General features: G+C 38.8%; 1 protein-coding gene and 1 long non-coding RNA gene across 4 annotated transcripts in view; one reads left to right on the forward strand and one right to left on the reverse strand.

The window, feature by feature from the left end:
• HS6ST2 (heparan sulfate 6-O-sulfotransferase 2) overlaps positions 1-20,577 on the forward strand; it is a 276,995-nt gene that overhangs the window by 238,641 nt on the left and 17,777 nt on the right. The gene's annotated exons all lie outside the window — the stretch shown is intronic.
• Positions 1-20,577, reverse strand: part of LOC107650323 (uncharacterized) — a 232,650-nt gene that overhangs the window by 26,123 nt on the left and 185,950 nt on the right. For both annotated transcript variants that reach the window (XR_001625460.2, XR_001625461.2), the window contains one exon: positions 12,427-12,497. This is a non-coding gene — a long non-coding RNA (uncharacterized LOC107650323). The remainder of the gene's footprint in view (positions 1-12,426; positions 12,498-20,577) is intronic.

Raw genomic sequence — 20,577 nt, forward strand, 5'->3', positions numbered from 1 at the left:
CTTCAGCTTTTTTAGTTTCTTGATCCTGAACCATATAGTTTAACATTCTTTCACCATTATCCTCATATCAACCATTACACTGCAGCCACTGAGTATTAATGTTTATGCTGACTTTATTCAAAAGATTTTTATCGAATTCTTTGTAAAAATTTGCTACCTCATTGTCCTTTGCACCAGATGTTTATACATACACATTGTGGTGGCCTTTTGTTTATACTTATCTCGGTCACTACAAAGTGAGATGTCCAAGTATCCCCTATAATCACATGGCAAAACCAACTCCTTTTTTAAGTCTCACTAAGGAGACCCTTCTGTTGGTTGCAACTTTCTTGAATCTACTGGCTTAATTTGTAGAATGAACATTAATAATATTGGTAGGATTCACTTTTCCAGTAGAGTATTATCTTACTGGTTTATTGGAGAAGGACCTTACATTTAGAGAACCAACAACTAAGCAAATGTTTATCAAGGTTCTCCAAATCATCTGCCTGCATCCTTTTCTACCATTCAGCCATTGGTACATAAGGGAGGGCTACATAGGACTGAAGGCCTTTCTTTATATTCATGGGATGCCATAGCCAAAATATTCGTTGCTTCACAATCTGAAAGGCAACATGGAGTTGTGACTATAGTTTTGGACTATGCATCAGAAAGACTTGAGTTTGACTCTTTCTTACTAGCTGAGTGACTTGTACTTTCCTAAATCTTATATGAATCATTTAATATCCTTTGTCCATTTACCTACTGGGAAACTGCTGAACTGTAAAAATAAGAGTGTTTGAGTCAATGATCTCCAAAGCTCTAAATCTCTGATACTGTGATCTGGCCTACTGTTAATAATCATCTCCATGCTCAACCAGGCTAGTCTTCAGAAAACATAGGAATAATTCACTTTTCACAGATGAGGAAAACAGAGCTTCAAGATCTACACAAAGTCATATATATATAAGGTTACAAAGGTAGGACTTGGATAGGCATTCCTTCTATTACGAGACTGACTGTAAATTCAACATTCTTCCCATTACATTGAGCTGCCTTTCTTTTAAAAGCAGAGAATCCAGGAGACTCAACATTTATCATTCTCAAGTTGCAAAATTAATGAAAAGCTCTATATAGTCACACCAAAATGCTATCTTCAATATAGATACTGAGATTGAGTCAGTCAAGTCTGGGGAACCATTCTATTGCCTTTACTTATTGAAGTGCACTTAACATTTCCACCATACTACTGATTGACTCTGGTATGTTTCATGGCACATGTTCTTCTCCCATCAGCTCATATGTAAAGCAACAAGCAAGTGCATGTTTTCCCCTGAAACCATTTCATGAGTATGGCAAAGCACTGTGTCATCCTAATATTAGTGATGCTAAATTTGCCTTTAGGGGCTTATCCTAGCGAACAGCACTAAATGGTCCCCCAATCTGGATCCAGCAGTGCGTGACGAGCAGATCCAATTTGTCCAATTTAGATGGTGTAGCTCCAATTCTCCCATGCCATTCAGAGCTGCCTGCAACAAGGCATGCGAGTCTCCCAAGCTCATTGGGACAGGGCTTGGGAGAGTCATGTGGTACAGCTCCTGAGTGTGAAGGAAAAGTATGAAGGAGAGCATGGCCCATATCTATGAGCCCTAGTGGCAACAGACAGCTTAGTAATACCAAAAGTTATGATCTATTGAGATAAGGAAGATATATTTTTCTTTATCATTAATTTAATAACCATCAACAAATAACTAATGGTCTAATAAACATGCAAAATTCAAAATAAAACCTGATGCTAACCCTTAGCATTAGCAAAGCAGAACCAAGAGAATTAGCAAACAACCAACAAGGAAAAAAACTCTGTATTTGTTCAGCATTCCTTCCCCCGAGTCCACCTGAATTCTGCTACATTTGGCTTTGTTTTCTTTTTCTTTTCATATTATTATAGACAGTATGTATACACTGCTGGGTTTTTGCTGATTTCACTCTACATCATCTCATATAGGTCTTTCTGTATTTTTGTGTATGCCTCATATTTATCATTTTTTACAGCACCATTACATTCATATACCATAATTTATTCTACCATTCTCTGGTCGTTGTTTCCAGCTTTTTGCTGTTACAAATAAAGCTAAAGGCTCTAATCTCCCAATAAGACATGTCAGTACAACAGCCAAGCTTGGCAGTGAAAGGTGAATTTGTAATGGTCATATATTTTATGTATTCCAAATTGGACGGTAAATGGTGCACTTGGAATGTAATCCTATATTGGGTTCTCGACGTAGAAGATCTATTGGCTGCCGTTTTCCTCCTGAATCCCATTTCAGGTTCGCAGAGGAAGCAGAATGCCGGCTATCTTAGAGAATATAAAAAGCGATGGGTAAGAGATAAGACTAAACCTCGGAGCAGTGATGCCACGTTTAAATTATTTATCATCCAACAGCCCAATCAAAATGAAGGAATGGAATTGAGACATAGAATCATGGAATGTTTCTAAATGAGCACCGATTCATCAGAAGTGTATGCTTTCAAAATACAGTAAGAGAAGCTGCTCAAGAGAAGTCTATTTACACCCCATGTTTGCAGAGGCAGCATCTTATACATGCCTGGTGGGCACTGCCAACTGCAATATGGGGCACTGATTCAATTAGGGCCTTATGGATAATTAAGGATAACTATAGATTGGTTTTGTCAGTGGGATGCAGTTGACTTTCTTTATTTCTGATGCCAGCAAAGCATCGTTGCTGTCTCTGCTGAATGAGAGACCTCAATGAGCTCCCTTTGCAGGGCCCACTTGGTAGATCTGGGAAATTGTGGTTAAGATGGCACCAAAAATGATGCTGCATCTAGGTAGGAAATGGCTAAAAGTCTGGGATTAATATATTCTTAACTAAATATTCTGGTTTGTGTGTCATAGATGCTGATTCAAAGAACTTACACATGCTTCCAAAATACTCTATTTCAGAAACAGACTGATATTGACAACTTTTTATGGCAGAAACTAGGAGTATTAAGTGTATTTCCTCTCTCATTAAAGGTATAACCACTTGTCAGGGACGTTTTGGAGGGGAATCTTTTTCAGGGATGGGTTGGTCCAGGTGGTTGCTTTGGCTTCTTTTAACTCATAGAGTCTATGATATTATGATGAAGCAATGAGTATAGGTGGTAATGGATCTACTTAAAGTGTGACTGAAGAATTTAATGGAAGGAAGGAAGAGACAGGGAAGGAAGAAGGAAAGAAGGAAAAAAGGGAGGCAGGAAGGAAGATATATTTCTCTAAGCTAAGTTCTTTATAAGTATTATAAATTTGATCTCATTTGAGCCTCACCATAATTCCAGGAGGTAGTTGCTATTATTATTCATATTTTACAGTTGGGAAATCTAAGGAAATTGGAGGTTAATTGAATTGTTCAGGGTAACAAGGCTAGCAAGAGTCCAAGGTCTAGATTTGAACTCAGTTCTTCCTGTCTCTAGCTCTCTGTTCACTGTACCACCTAGCTGCTTAGTACTTGGAGGAACCTTAAAGACAATGGGGTCCTATCCCCTCATTTTCATTTCACAAGAGGGAGAGAGGGAATAAACATTTATTAAACACTTATTATGTGCCAGGTAACTATGTTAAGTGCATTATTATCTCATTTGATCTTCACAACAACCTTAGGAAGCAGGTACCATTTTGCAGATGAGGAAACTGAGGCAAACAAAAATTATGTGACTTGCCCAGGGTCATACAAGTAATAAGTATCTAAAGGCCAGATCTGAACTCCAGTCTTCTAGACTCCAGGCCCAGAACTCTACCCAGTGCACCACCTCTTTGAGTCGAGAGGATCATAGGATTATTGATAAGAGCTGGAAGGGATCTATCTCAAAGGTCACCTACTCCAACCTTCTCATTCTCTAGCTGAAGAAACTGAGACCCAGTGAGGTATATATAACACCTTACTCAAAGCCCTATGGGTAGATATTTGTCAAAGCAAGGAATCCCAAATCAAGGCCCTAATTCCAAATTCAGTACTCTTCATTGCAGAAAATGGAGGTCCAAATTGTTGAGGTGACTTGCTCCCATTCCCCTGGGGTAGTGAGTGCAAAGGCCTGCAATTGTACCTCCACTCCTCTGGCTGTGAATGGAATATTCTTTTCATCCAGCCATCCCAGAGTTGATAACTAGATCACTGACCTCTTGCTCCTAAGTTTCATTAGGATGATAATCCTGGTTCGTCAGAGGCTATTCCTTAAGGCAGTAAACCAGACTTCATGTCACACATGCTAGAAAGAGGGGCACGAAAAGATTCCCAAGACTCTTTTTGCCACAACAACTTAATGACATCCTCTAAAATGGATGAAGTTAGAAAGGGATTGCAGCTTTTATCAGTGGAGTGAGGGTGATTAATACAGAAGGGATCACAGATTCCTGAAGTATTAAATAAAATCTGAAAAACAAGCAAAAAAACCCCACCAACTTCTTGTCTTTCTCCCCAATAGAATTTAAGTTCCTTGAGGGTAAGGCTTTTTTCATCTCTATCGTTGTATCCTCTGTGCCTAGCACATAGCAGACACTTCATTATCGTGGATTGACTGATTTTTAGACTCTTTTGTGATTAGGTACTATCTTTACTTCTTGAGTCTGAAATATAGTAATGCCTCATTTTTATTTTTCCTTTGCTTTATTAATGGATAGGTTAGCAAAAAAAAACAGAGGCTAGATTAATGCAGAATGACCTGGGCTTTGGTCTCAAAGCACTTAAAACCTTTAGACAGGGCAAAATATCTATATAAAGATTTTAAAAGATTGTGCAGCTATAAAATTTCTTTGTAACATTGTGATAGCATACTCCCTCTTTCAACAACATAGAAACTCATTAGTTAGTAATTAGTGAAACTAGGAGGATGCAAATAAATGATGCGCTCCCCCACAGCCCCATACCAGGTAAGCAGCTACCCAGGCCAAAATTGGCCTCCCCAGCAGCATCCTGTCAGGGTCCTGTCATCTTGTTACACAAAGGTCAGTGTTTTAGGGGGCCTGCTTTCCCCCTAAACAGGCCAACTGCCATGTTTGCCATGTCTCCATGGGGCCAGCAACCTGGGGTCTCTTCTCCAAACGATTTGAGGAAACATTTAAAGCTGCTTGCCATGAGTTGTTTTTTATGGTTCTGGGTCAAAGATGCACTTCTGCAGTCTCTTCTGTATGCAAACTGTTTGTGTGTATATATCCCACCATGCATGGCTCTCTCCTCTCAGCACAGAGGGGCATTGTTTTGCTTGCTTCCCTGAGGTTTCTCCATCCTCCTCTCCCACACCCCATCTCTCTCACTGATACTTGAAATTCCACCATGAATGATTTATTCTTTTCCGTTCAACATTGCTGTTTCCCTGTGGATTCTCTTATAGATTTCATGTACTTCATAGAGGGCTAACACATTAAATGCCAAACAGGAGTTATTAGTATTATATTTAGAGAGAATACTGAATTTGGTGTCAGAAGACCTAGGTTCAAATTCAAATCTTAATACTCTCTAATTGTGAGACCATGGGAAAGTCACTCCCCACCCCACCCCCACTAGCCCTCTCATACCCCACCTATGTAAAGAGATACTGAATGATATAAACTATAAGATATCTTCTGTCTCTGCCAGGATGCGATGCTATAATACCCTAATGTGAACAGGAGCCACAGGCAAGGGGAGGCACTGAAAAGAAAGTCAAGACAGAAGGGGTGGGGCACCACAACCAACTTGGCCAATTTCATCATTTTGACCTGGACCTACCCTGTCAGCACACATCTTATGAGACAAGGCACTGGCTCCAACCTGTCTTGACCAAAATTGCATCATGGCAAACAGACTTAACTTTTCCTGTCTCTGGCAGACTTCAAATTAGAGCCGTCAGGAGCATATGGCCTCACAAATCAACTATACATACAAAAGAACATTTTGTTGCTGTTGGCAGGAGCAAAATGGGCAAATTTGTGTTTTTAAGAGGAGGGAAAGTAATGTAAGGCTCTAGGTATGTGTTTTCTGTTTGACCTAAGCTTGTGGGCTTATATCATTATAATCTCTTTTATAGCATCATGGTAGAACATTGCTGTTTGGAAAATGCTTTCAGAAATCTGGGTTGGAAAGGACCCCAGCAGCCATCTAGTGTGATCCATATACCTGAACAAGAATCCCCTATGCAGCATCTCTGGCAAATTGCTATCCAGCCTTTCTTGGAGACCTCCATTTTGGGGGAACCCACCACATTGTGTTTTAAGGAAATCCACTCCACAGCAGAATAGCTCTAATTGCTAGGAAATTTTTCTTTATGGCTATGAGCAAAGGGCTATAAAACTGTGCAGACTTTTGGACCACTGCTGGGCCAATACCTCAAGAAGATCAAAGAAAGAGGAAAAGGACCCATATGAACAAAAACATTTATAGCAGGTCTTTTTGTAATGGCAAAGAATTGGAAACTTGAAGGGATGCCATCAACTGAGGAATGGCTAAACAATGTGGGCAGCTAGGTGGCACAGTAGATAGAGCACCAGAACAAGAGTCTGGAAGACTTAACCCTTCTGAGTTCAAATCCAGCCTCAGACACTTATTTGCTGTGTATGTGACCCTGGACAAGTCACTTAACCCAGTTTGCCTCAGTTTCCTCATCTATAAAATGAGCTAGAAAAGGAAATGGTAAACCACTCCAATATCTCTGACATGGGGTCATGGAGAATCAAATAGGCCTGAAATGACTGAACAACACCAACAGATATGTTATTTGCTATATGGCCCAGTGTTCTAGCCTGTCCAGGACCTTTGGACCTTTTGGCATCTTGACTTTGTCTTTCAGTGTGTCACTACCCCTACTACCTTTATGTCACCCATGAATTTGATAAACTTGCCATTTATACCTTTATCCAAGTCACTGATAGAAGGGTGAAATTACATAAAGCTGACCCTAGAATCCTGGGGCTCTGCATTGAAGACCTCCCTCCAAGTTGACATTAAAACATTTCATAACCCACATCTCACTCTCTTGTCTGCAAGAATAGCATGAAAGATTTTTTTCAAATGCTTCACAAATATCTAAGTAAACTCTATCTATAGAATCCTCCTGGTCCAACAATCTAATATCCCTGTCCAGAAAAAGAAAGAAAATGACCTATTAGCATTAATGAAGCCATTCTGCCTATTTGTCATCCCTTTTTCTTTTCAGAATGTTCACTCATCATATCTTTAAGAACACATTCAAGAATTTCCCTGGGAATTGAAGTATAAAGCTCATTAGTCTATGTAGTTTACAACTTCCATTCTCTTCACTTTTTGAAAATTGTGACATTTGCCCTTGTCTAGTTTCTCATGATCTTTCAAACATCAATCCGCAATTGCATATGCTAGGTCTCTCAGTACTGTGGGATGTAATTAGTTAGAAGACTTGAACCCATCAAGGACTGCTAGGTGCTCTCTGACTCTCACAGAACCACAGAATCTGAGACTCAGAAGGGACTTCAGCAGGTACAGAGTCCAACTCATCTCTTAATGAGCAGTCCCTTTATAATATACTGCACAGATAGTCAACAGGCATCCTTTCCACTGTCATGCTACCAATTGGTTAGACTTTGTTATAAGCACCTTCACTGGTAAGAGAGGGGATTTGCTCCAGACACTTTATCAGCTACTACGTTCTCAAAATGAAGACTCTGTTCTTAATATTTCGATCTCTTCTAGTAAAGGACTGGTATAGAAAGAGCACTGGATTTAGAGTCAGAGGTCTTGAGTTGGAATACAGACTTTCCACTTACCTCCACTGTGACTTTGGTTAAATTCCTTCATATCTCTGGGCAGTTTCCTCCTCTGTAAAATAGGAGGATCTCTCAGCTCTATGCCAGTGGAAGCATCAAATACAGTTATGCTATTTCCTTCCTTAATGGCAGGCTTCAACTGTGTTTTTGTTTGTGAAATCTCTCTACCTCTTCATCCCCTCTGTCCTTGTTTAAAATGCCAGAACCACCAGAATGATGTGGCAATGAGTAATATTACACCAGTAATGGTGAACCTATGGCACGGGTACCAAAGATGGCACACAGAGTACTCTCTGTAGCCATGTGTGCTACCCTCCCCCCAACCCTCAGCCCAGAGTTAATTACTAGAAAGGCAGAGAGACTCAGGCAGAGCTGTTCTCCTCTCCCTCTCTATGAGCCTGAGGACATTTTTTTCACATCAACCACCCCTCTGCTCACCAACCCAATGGGAGCACTTCCTCCTTCCCCTAACTGGGGAGAGACAGGGCAGGGAGGAGCACAGCACTCAGTCTGGGGGGGGGTGCAGGGTCCAGCATTCCTCTAAAAGGTTTGCCATCACTGTACTAGACCATATCTCTGTAGTATTTTCTTTAAAATTAACCAAGAATGTACATATTTATTCTAGAGTTTTAGAAAACCTTGAGGGACAGGTGTTGGCATGAGCCAAAGTGACAAAACACACATATACACATACACACACACACACACACACACACACACACACAAGAAGTTACACTCCTGTCCTTTTCCTTCTTCTTGCAACTAGCCCTGTAAGGTTGTTATTCAGCAGTTTCAGCCATGTCTGACTCTTCATGATCCCATTTAAGGGATCTTGGCAAAGATATAGTGGTTTGCTACTTCCTTCTCCAGCTCATTTTACAGATGAGGAAACTAAGGCAAATAGGATTAAGTGACTTGTCCAGTGTCACCCAACTAGTAAGTGCCTGGGGACAGATTTAAACTCCAAGAATCATGAAATACAACTTTTGGGACAAAAATCCACCATTTGACAAAAACTGCTGGGAAAACTGGAAAACAGTATGGGAGAGATTAGGTTTAGATCAACATCTTACACCCTATACCAATATAAACTCAGAATGGGTGAATGACTTGAATATAAAGAAGGAAACTATAAGTAAATTAGGTGAACACAGAATAGTATACTTGTTAGATCTATGGTAAAGGAAAGATTTCAAGACCAAGCATGAGTTAGAAAAAATTACAAAATACAAAACAAATAATTTTGATTACATTAAATTAAAAAGACTTTGTACAAACAAAACTAATGCAACCAAAAATTAGAAAGAAAGCAACATATTGGGGGGGAATCTTCATAACAAAAACCTCTGACAAAGGTCTAATTACTCAAATTTATAAAGAGCTAAATCAATTGTACAAAAAAAAAATCAAGCCATTCCCCAATTGATAAATGGGCAAGGGACATGAATAGGCAATTTTCAGATAAAGAAATCAAAACTATTAATAAGCACATGTTCTAAATCTCTTATGATCAGAGAAATGCAAATTAAAATAACTCTGAGGTACCACCTGACACCTAACAAATTGACTAACATGACAGCAAAGGAAAGTAATGAATGTTGGAGGGGATGTGGCAAAGTTGGGACATTAATTCGTTGCTGGTGGAGTTGTGAATTGATCCAGCCATTCTGGAGGGCAATTTGGAACTATGCCCAAAGGGCGATAAAAGACTGTCTGATCCAGTCATAGCACTGCTGGATTTATACCCCAAAGAGATAATAAGGAAAAAGACGAACAAGAATATTCATAGCTGTGCTGTTGGTGGTGGCAAAAAAAAATGGAAAATGAGGAGATGCCCATCAATTGGGGAATGGCTGAACAAATTGTGGTATATGTTGGTGATGGAATACTCTTGTGCTAAAAGAAATAATAAAGTGGAGGAATTCCATGGAGACTGGAACAACCTCCAGGAATTGATGCAGAGTGGAAGGAGTAGAAGCAGAACATTGTACACAGAGATTGATACACTGTGGTATAATCGAATGTAATGGACTTCTCCATTAGTGGCAATGCAGTGATCCTGAACAACTCAGAGGGATCTACAAGAAAGAACACTATCCATATTCAGAGGAAAAACTGTGGGAGCAGAAACACAGAAGAAAAACAACTGTTTGATTACATGGGTTGAGGGGGATATGATTGGGGATGTAAATGAACATCCTAATGCAAACATCAACAACATGGAAATAGGTTCTGATCAAGGACACATGTAAAACCCAATGAAATTACATGTCAGCTATGGGAGGGAGTGGGGGAACACGATTCTTGTAACCAAGGAAAAATAGTCTAAATTGACTAATTAAATAAAATTTTCTAAAATAAAAAATTAATTGATTTAAAAAAGAATCATGAAATATTATTATCAATATTAAAAATTCAGAACTTAAAATTTAAATTTAGTTTTAATTTAAAATTTAAAAATTCACCTTATAAGTGACATGAATTTCAGGTCTCAGATCCAGTCTCAGTTATATAATTTCCTAGAAAAGTTTTTCCCTTGGGAAAAATAAACAAATGCTGGACTGATCTTCATCCTTATTTCTAGAATGACCATAGAACCTGGTATACTGCAGGAGATTGAATTCTAGACACAAGAGGTGATACCAGCTGAGCTTTAAAGAAAGCTGGAGAAGATGAAAAGTGAGGGTATGGAGATGGCAGATGGAATGCCACTGATGGCAAACAACAAGGAGGCCAGTTGGGCAGAAATGTATGGTATGTGAAGAGGAATCATGGGAAATAAGTCTAGACAGGTAGGCTTGGAGCCAGAATGCAAAGAGCCTTAGATATGAAACAGAAGTTTATATTTTAGCTAAGAGGCCATAGGGATCTACTGTAGCTTTTGTGGCAGGAAGTTAGTACCATGGCAGACCTAAATTTGGGAAATATTATTCAGGCGAGTATATGTGTGTGTGTGTGTGTGTAGACTGTGTAGTGTATGTGCATATACATATACACAAAGGGAACATCCTTTATCAATCAGTGCTCATCTGGCTAGCTTTTCAGCTCACAAAAGGTAAAAGACACTATGATTATTCTGCAATATGGTGGCTGTCCTTTCTATCTCCGAAGGGCATCCAAATAAAAACAAGCACTTTGCATTCCCAAATCACACTAGACAGTTGAGTGGGACCAGATTGCCAGCCGATAGTTAGCCGAGATTAAGTCCTAAACTGGTCCTGAGCCCTAAATACTCGGGGGAAAAAAGCATTGCCATTTTTGAGTGATGGTAGCAAATTGGCTGTTGTTGAGAAGACTAAATGAATATCTACTCTTTCTTCAGGATTTCCTTAAGCCAGTGGTGTGTGCTCTACTGTAATGAAAAGTACAGCAAAAGACAGGGTGGGCCTTCAGCAGGGAAGAGATTATCCAGTTTTTCAGCTATCAGCTCCACCAAAATGTGCTGCTAGGTACTTAGTCCAAAGTCTACATTATTTATTTAAATACCAACATGAAAATACCCACAAGCTGTTCCTGATTTGTATTCATTTTAGGTATTTTATATAATCCTATAAATGTTTGCTTTGTAATTCTTAAATCCCTTACCAAATGCTGTATATGTTTGCATTGAAATTCTTAAATCTTTGACCAACTGTTGTATTGTATTAGAGGGACACTGCCTTCCAGTCTTATCTCCAACAATTCACCTTCCCAAACCCCAAGTTTATGCCAAATTGGTATCCTAGATGTTCCCCAGACACACATTATACTTTATCAACAAGAGGCTTTTGATCACACTTAGGATGCTTTCTTTTCACCTCTCTTCTTCTTTCTAAGGCCCAACCCTAAAGCCTGACTAGACTAAGCCCATGGGATTTGAGATGCTGTCTTCTGAGGGTCTATAGTTCTTACACATATTATTTAAGTGTCAATCCAATTCAACCAACATTTATTAAGTCACTTACTACTTGTAAGGCATTGCACCATGCTAGGCTGTGGAGATATGGAAATAAAAACAGTCCCAGCCCTCAAGAATCTTACATTCTACTAGGATAGAATTCTAGTACATTAACTGACTTTTCTAGTGGCTTCTTGAACTATTATCTTATTATCTTAACTCTTATTGTTGACAAACATTTAAATTATTTATGTCATTTCCCTGGCTAGACTATAAGCATCTTGAGGGCAGGGGTCTGTCTTAAGCACAACTGTATTCTTTGAATATAGGCAGTGTTTCATAAATACTTGCTGGTCAAGATTTTGTAGTAAGAAAAGCAAGAAAGCAAAAATATTGCTGCTCCAAAGACCATCGAATAGGCCATCACTTTTCTTGTTTTACCTCAGTACAAGGGCATAAAAATGAATGCTCTGTAATTCAATATGGGGAAAGATTAACGGGACTTGGCTATATTTTCTAAAAAATATCTCCTTGAACTTGAAGCTTTTTCAGTGTTACCTTAAACAAAGTACATTTGGTAGGTGATTCTGGTATTTGAGAAACCAGTCAACAGAGCCTATTATCGAACAGAGAAGTATGTCATCTTCCCCAGGTACTTATGCCCACATACCTGTTTCCTGCCCCACAGACCTAGGTCTGACCCTATAAAATTGTGTGTATGTATATTGAAAGTAAGTGGACTTACATTTAAATACAAGCTATAGTCATGGCATATGTGACACATGGACTAACTCACCAGGTTAACTTTAGACCAGCTCGTTCTTTACTGTTCCATCAAACTGGTATGTCCAAAGGTCTGAAGCACCACTGCAGAAGTAAGCAAAGGAAATACCAATTCATCCCCTGTCAGAAGAAGAGAATTTAAAAAACAGTCTTCTTAGCTCCACCTGTGGTGGACTCTGATAAGATTAGGCCATGGGGAGGCCAAGGCACCCTAGGAAGATGACTTAACACCAGCTCAGTTCTCTTATTTTTCAATTCCTATTAGAAGAAACAACCATGGGAGCATAGAGTTAGGGCTAGAAGGGCTCTTAGAGCCCACTGAATCAAACTCTGTCAGTATGCAAATAAGAAACTGATACAGAGAGTGTTTCAGTTACTACTCCTGAATTATCGAGCTACTACATGTCTGAGACAGCACCTACTATGTGCCATGCACTATGCTAAGTGCTGGGTTTACAAAGCAGAAGTAAAACAGCCCCTTCCCTTGAGGAGTAGGCAATCTAATGGGGAAAACAACAGTTAGTATTTAAATATATACAGAATACGTGCAAAAGGAAGAAAGGGTAACTTTGTGTGTAGAGTACATGGGGAGAAAGAAATAAAGGTCTTTTGTAGGAGGTGACCCTTAAACTGAGTTTTGAAGGATGCCAAAGATTCCAAAAGGCAGATATGAGGAGGTAGGACATAGCAGGCCTGGGAAATAGCTGATAAAAGATGGGAGATGGAGTGTCTGTAAGCCAATATGTCTTCATGGTGGAATGTGTTGAGGGGAGTACAATGGAAAAAAAAAGGCTTAAAAAAGAATGAAAGGCCCCTTGAAAGGGCCAGGTCGTGAAGTCAGAGAGTGAAGTCATGAATGACAGAGGATTTTATATTTGGTCCTGAATGTCCTAAAAGCCACTGCAGTTTCTTGAGTAAGGAGGTTGACATGGTCAAGCCTATGCTTGAGTAAAATCACTATGGGAGATGTATGGAGGATAGAATGCAGTAGAGACTGAAGCTTAAGGTAGGAAGACCAAAATGGAGGCTATTAGAGTAATGCAGGCCGGAGGTGATGAGTGCCTGACCAAGGGTAATGCCTGTGTAGGTGGAGACAAGATGCCAATATGGCAACTGATTCAATATTTTGATGAGAGTGAGGTATTGAAGATGACATTGATGATTGTGGTGCCATAGATGATAAGCCAGGAAAATCTAAAGAGTTCTAGTTTGGATATGCTGAGTTTGGAATGCCTATAGAACATCTAGTCTAAAATATCCAAAAAAAGATGTGGTCAGATAAGACTGGTGGCTCAGAAGGTAGAATGAATCTACCATAAGACACCCCACCACCCTTCTTTATCAGCTACTCAGGGCTGATTAAATCCTAGTGGTAGAAATGCCATTTGTTCCTTGGATAGATACATTTTGCTTTAAACAACAGACATTTCCCAACCCACACTGAAACAAACCTCTCCACAAAGTACCAAAGTACATCCTCTGAAAATAGCTTCAGCAAAACTGCCTAATAGCATGAGTGCAACATAGAATACTTTGGGATTCAGGAGTTTAGCCATCGCTTACAGAAAGGATGAATGTATCCTTGGCCATTAGTAGCATGGTATGCAGGTCATCCATCATCTTTGACCTGAGTTCAGTTGCCTTTACGCATTTAGCAGCAGCCATTGTGTGTGGATTGCTTTATTTTATGTTTGCTCTTGCTTTCTTCTCGCAGTACCATTTCCTGAAAAGTTTCCCTGGTTTCTCTTGAATTCTTCGTGTTCATCATTCCTTATGGCTCCAGTAATGTTCCATTGCATTCATATACCATGGCTTGTGAAACCAAGCAAGGCAGAGAGAACAGAAGACCATGCACTCCCTAGCTGATATTTGAAATGGCTATTTGCCCACTGCCAAACTTCATTCCCAGTCCCAAGAGCCAAGAGGCCAGCTTCCCCCCCAAAAGAAAAGTAACTCTTTTCCATAATACCCTCCACACTGATACCAATAATTGGGTTTGTAACATCTTTTGAAATAAAGAATGGAGTTTTTAATTGTCTGGCATAAAACTCCAAGTCTGGGTCTCATGAGAAGAAACCTGGGTTTAAATCATTAACACTGCAAGTCTCTATGATAATTGCAGAGTGTTTGCAAGTGACTTAATCAGGGTGGCCCATTTTAATGTGATCACACTGATTAAGTTTCTTTAGCTAATATATGTTGCATTTCCAATTCAATTAAATGAGAATCTCCCTTCATTACTAGATATTACCAAAATGCCCTGATGGTTGAAGAACATACTTAGTATTTTCAGTTGTTACGAACTTCCTGATTATGTAATCTCTCTATTAAATGAAATCAATGAAAGCTCAAATTAAATTGCAGCAAAGTTTAAGTAGTAAATATATTCTATGTTATATTTTCATGTGGAGGTGTGAAAGGGATTTAGTTTAATTCATTTATTGTACTTAGTGGGGAATTTTAAATGACATATGCCTCCAGCACACCTATTCCTTTGAGCAAGCCATCCTTTCTAAGGTACAGTAAATATGGGTGATGAATAGGTCCCCTTTCTAAGAGTGTTAGGTATATTGGTACTCCTGAGCCCTAGACAAGACTGTCTCTTCTAAATGCTGCAATTTTGTTTTGAGTGGAATGTAAGCTCAATACAAGTCAGTGACGTGGTGTAATGGCCAAAAAGCTAAAGTGACCTTGGGTTGCATAAAAAGATGTGTGGTGGAAGGAAGGAACTAATGAATGAACAAAAAAAGAAGGAAGGGAAGAAGAAGAAAAAAAGAAGGGAGAGAAAGGGGCAAGTGTGATGTAAGAGGGCAAGAGAGAAGAAAAGCACTATGTGCCAGGCCCAGTGCTAAAATCTTAATAAATATCTCATTTGGTTTTCCTAACCCTACAAGGTAGTTGCTATTGTTATCTCTATTTTACAATTGGGAAAACTGAGGTAGATAGTTATTAAGTGACTTGCCCAGGGTCACACAACTAGTATCCTGGATCCAGATTTGAACTCAGGTCTTACTGACTCCAGGCACAGAACTATATGCACTGACAAGGGCATAATAGACCCACTATGTTAGACCACTTCTGGTATGTGCTCAGTTGGAGGCATCAAAGTTTATAAAGGATATTGATAAGCTGGAGCATATCTCAAGCATGGCAACCAGAATAGAGAAGGGCAAATGTATTCCATTAGAGGATCTATTGAAGGAGCTGAGGCTCTTGAGGCGAGAGGAAAGAAAGGAGATATGAAACTGTCTTCGGGTATTTAATAAGCTATTGTATAGGAGAGGGATCAGGCCTGCTCTGCTTGGCCACAAAGGCAAAAGTTGGAGCAATGAGTGGAAGTTGAAATGAAACAGATTTAAGCTTGAAGAAAAGAAAAATCAAACTGTGTTCTCAATGTCTCTGTGCCAGTCTAATAAACAAAGCTCCTTTCCATAAAATAACTCCTTACACTCCAATAAATTAAACACACTATGGATGTGCCAAACTACAATGCACACTGACTGCTCTGGTGTATTTTTAGTTTAATATAAATAAGGACGTCAACAAAAAGGGCTTCTGTGGCTGGTGAATCTACTTTTTAAAAGACAAAATCTATTGTATGTGCATTGGTAGAAAAGGATAGGCTATTGATATGATCGTTTGTTATTGGGAATATACTCTGAAAGTATTCTCGAACTAAATAAATGTAACAACATATCGGTTCAAAAATTTTCATAGCATCATAGTAGACCAAAAACAAAACAAAAGACTGGAAGCAAGCTAGATGTCCAACAATAGGAGCAGCTAGGTGGCACAGTGGATAGAGTCCTAATCCAGAATCAAGGAGACCTGAGTTCAAATCTGGCCTCTGACACTTAATAACTGTGTGCCCCTGAGCAAGTCATTTAACCTCTCTTGATCTCAGCTTCCTCAACTGTAAAATGGGGAAAAAATAACTGTACCTACCTCCTAGGATTGTTGTAGGAGCCAAACGAGAAAATGATGGAAAAGCTGCTTAGAACAGTGTCTGGCACACATAGTAGGTACTATATAAATATTAGCTATTGTTAATACTATTACTACTACTTCTGGTATATGAATATAATAGAAATACTATAATTCAATTTAGATTAACTATGAAGAAATCTAGAAAAAGTTTTGTGAAATAATGCAAAGTAGGAGAAAAAAGAAAAGCTAAAGAGCAGATTATACACTAACTGACTACATGAAAAGAAAAATAAATGAAAGTGGATGAACAAATAATCTTCAAGGAAATTTAGGGGGAAAGACAGAAAAAAGGAAATAACGGCTTTATATGCTGAAACAAATTAATGTAATTGGTTACTAAGCAAATTTAGTTTGTTGTATTGTTATTTATGTTAAGTGTTTAATAAATAATTCCTCGTTTTATTTTACTTAATGAACAAAACATTTCATTTTTTAAAGTCAGATGGGATGGATTAATAGAGAGCTCTACATCTTGTACTACATCCTGGAGCAGAATAGACTCCTTTTAAAGGTTAACTGCTCTATGACCTAATGCCCTCTAATTCTTCAGTGGGACAGAGAAGGAAGGGAAGGAGATAGGTAAAATTTTTCTCCCTTATAAGTCCTAAGACAAACTATTCCAGCTGTATAAACTAGGAAATCAGATGAGAACAAAAAGACTGCTTGCTGAAACAGAAATTACTATTAAATCAATATTCTCATCTCCCAAAGCCACTGTCCAGAAGTAGCAATGACTGACTATGGAGCCAGCTTCCCATTTCTTGAAGGCCCTACAAAGAAGTCACTCCTTAGAGTATTTGTCCACACCAATTGTGCAGATTTCTCGGGGCTGTTTGACCCAGGGAACCTGTTCTCCAGTTCAGCCCAGGGCTTCTAGAGGTGGAAGGGCACAGAGTAGGGGACAAGAAAGAAGAGAACTCTTTCAAATTTTTCTCTCTCCTCCAAATAGTAGCAATACCATTATTGCCAGAATGAAAATTATTACTGCTTGCACTGACACTATTTGAAAAAGCTTCTCCAAATGGCTTTTCCAGGTAATTAGTTTGGCTGAATACCTGGAGCAAATGGCACAAAGAGGGTAGCTACTTAAACAGCCAAGTGCCTAAGAATCAGTTTGGACTTCACTGAAATGAGAATTAACTGTTTCTTAATGTCCTGTGAGCTTTTAACGAGCCTGCAAAGATCATGTGGATTGATTGTCCCTTTGACTGATTTCTTTCCAGAGAAGAGATATAGAGGTTAAATGACTAAGATAACAACGATTTTGAAATGAAAGTAAAGATTCTTAAGTGGATTTTCAAAAAATGTGGGGGTTTTAAGTGGAAATTAATGGGAAATATTTGGCTTTACTCAAAACTTTACAGTTCATCTATTTAATTCATGGTGAAAAATCAAGCAGTATTCTCCTTAGATTTCATCTCACCATAGCTCAGAGTTATAAGGGATTCCAGAAAGCATGGAGCACCACCCAAACTTGAGTAAGACTTATAAGGTGGGGGAAGGGGGCAGAGCCAGAGGGGAAGACCCAGTGACCCCAACAAGTGAGCATCTAGTCTTCATCTGAAAATCTTTGGGGAAGAGAAGCTTACTACTGCCCAATCTTACCCATTCTCTTCTGGGATGATCCTAATTATTAGGCAATTTTTGGTTTTGGTTTTGGTTTTTTAATGGAGCTGAAATCTGCCTCTCTGCATCTTCCACCAATAGCTACTAGTTCTGCCCTCTGGGTCCAAGCAAAATAAACCTAATCCTTCATTGATACCCCATTCTGAAGAGTGGCTGTATTGTACCTTTTTGGCTCTTCTCAAGATGTTCCTGATAACCCATCTCTACCACCATATTCACAGCTGAAAAACTAGAAACCACATGATGAGAGCTCCTTTTCCTCCCCTCCTACTCATCTCATATGACTCAAGATACCTTCCTCCATTATCTTTATCCACTTGATCTTCATGTCTGTGTCACATGAAGAGATGGCCCCTGTCCTTGACAAGGCAAATCATTTTACACACACCTTTGATCCCATTGCTCCCCATCTTCAACAGATTGCCTCCTCTTCTATCCCCATTTTCTCTCCTCTCTTCAATCTCTACCTATATCTTCTGGATCTTTACCCTCTGCCTACAAATATGCTACATCACCTCCATCCTTTAAAAATCTCTCATTTTATCCTACCATCCCCACTTGCTATCATCTCATATCTCTTCTCCCTTTCATGGGTGAACTCCTTGAGAAAGTCATCTATAATTGATGTCTCCACTTCCTCTCTTCTCACAGCCTTCTAAACTCTTCACAATCTGGATTGATTAATTATGAATTCTTCATCCAATTGAAACTATCTTTTCCAACACTGCACAACAACTTGATGTTATATTCTATTCCTACTTCTCACTGACCCTACATATTCAGTCCCCTATTATATCTTGTCATTTCCTTCATTTTTGTCAAACCCTTTTCTCTGCTCACATTGCCACAACCCTAGCACACATCTTAGCCTCTTGCTTGTACTACTACAGTAAGTAGTCTTCTAATTCAAGTCTATCTCCTTTCCATCCATCCTCTACTCCACTGCCAATGTGATTTTTCAAAGCATAAGTCTGACTATGTTCCCCTCTGCTCAGTGAGCTCCAGAGGCTTCCTATAACCTCCAGGATAAAATACAAAGGCCTCTTAGCATTTAGAGCACTTCATATCCTTGCTCCTAACTATAACTTTCCCCATATTTGACTTGTGCTATTTGCTTTTTGAACCTGAACATAAGATTTTACATTTATCCATATTCAGTTTCACCTTCTTAGATTCAGCCTGGTGTTTCAATGTGGATTTTAGATTTCTGTGGATTTTGACTCAATCATCCATTATGTTAGCCATCTCACCTAACTTTGTGCCAGCTGAAAATTCAACAGTATACCATCTTTGCATTTGTCAAAATTGTTGATAACATCTTTGTGGTTAAGAGGTGGTGTGGAATAATGATTCAGTCAGGAAGACCTGAGTTCAAATTCTACTGATGTGAACCTGTACAGATGTCTTAATTCTTCATGGCCTCAGTTTTCTGAGGGGGCAGGACTTAATACTCTTTAATGTCTTTTGCAATTCAAAATCTGTGATCTTATGAAGAGAGAATTTTCAAAAAGCTAAAAGTTTAGTATTCCAAGTAAACTGCATTCATAAGCAAAATATATGAATCTAAATTAATTATGTACATTAATTACCATCATGATTACAACATTTAAATGTACATGAGGATGTGCTAAGCTTTTTATAAAAGCAGGTATACAGATCCTGTCTTAGCCACAAGTGACTTTAAATCTAAAATATATCATGTTACAACACGTAGTAGTAGTAGTAGTAGTAGTAGTAGTAGTAGTAGTAGTAGTAGTAGTAGTAGTAGTAGTAGTGGTAGTAGTAGTAGTAGTAGCAGCAGCAGCAGCAGCAGCGTTTATATAGCACTTTAAGGCTCACAAAATGCTTTACAAATATTGTCTCATTTGATTCTTACAATCTTTGAGGTAGGTGCTATTATTACCTCCATTTTACAAGGAAGAAATTGAGACAAACCAATTAAGTTTGCTCAGGATTATACAGATAGTAAGTGCTTGAGTCTGATCTTGAATTTAGATGTTCCTGACCCCAAGTTATTCTCCAAGATTCTTTCTAAAACTAGCCAAGAATTCAGGAGGTCTAGATTCTATTCCTACCTCCCTCAGTAACTATAGATGTGATCTTGCCCAAGTCACTTCCACTTTTCTGATCAGTTAAATAAGGAGTCTGAAATAGTTAATTTCCTTATAAGACCCCTTCAACCTCAGATGTTTAATGGTCCAATGACTCAAATCAGATTGCGTGATACCTTGAAGATGGGAACAGAATTCTTGCTTATATTTAGGGGTGAGATTTCAAAAGCTAGTTCTGGAAGAAGCAATACTCATATATCGCATAGAAAAAAATAACTAGTGCAAGTAAATGTTCATGGAACCAATTTCACTTTCTAGAACATTTATCAGTCCAGTGAGAGTATAACATTAGGTAAAACAACATTCCAAGGACCAGTTAGTTCCATAGGAACTGTGTTTTTATATATATTGTCAACACTATGGTGCAAATTCATACCAAGAGTTCAAAGTCCAATCATAACTGGCTATTTTATTTATGTCCTAAGCAGTCACCCCAACAA

This window comes from Monodelphis domestica, chromosome X (genome assembly GCF_027887165.1).
Source record: "Monodelphis domestica isolate mMonDom1 chromosome X, mMonDom1.pri, whole genome shotgun sequence".
NCBI classification, from domain to species: Eukaryota; Metazoa; Chordata; class Mammalia; order Didelphimorphia; family Didelphidae; genus Monodelphis; species Monodelphis domestica.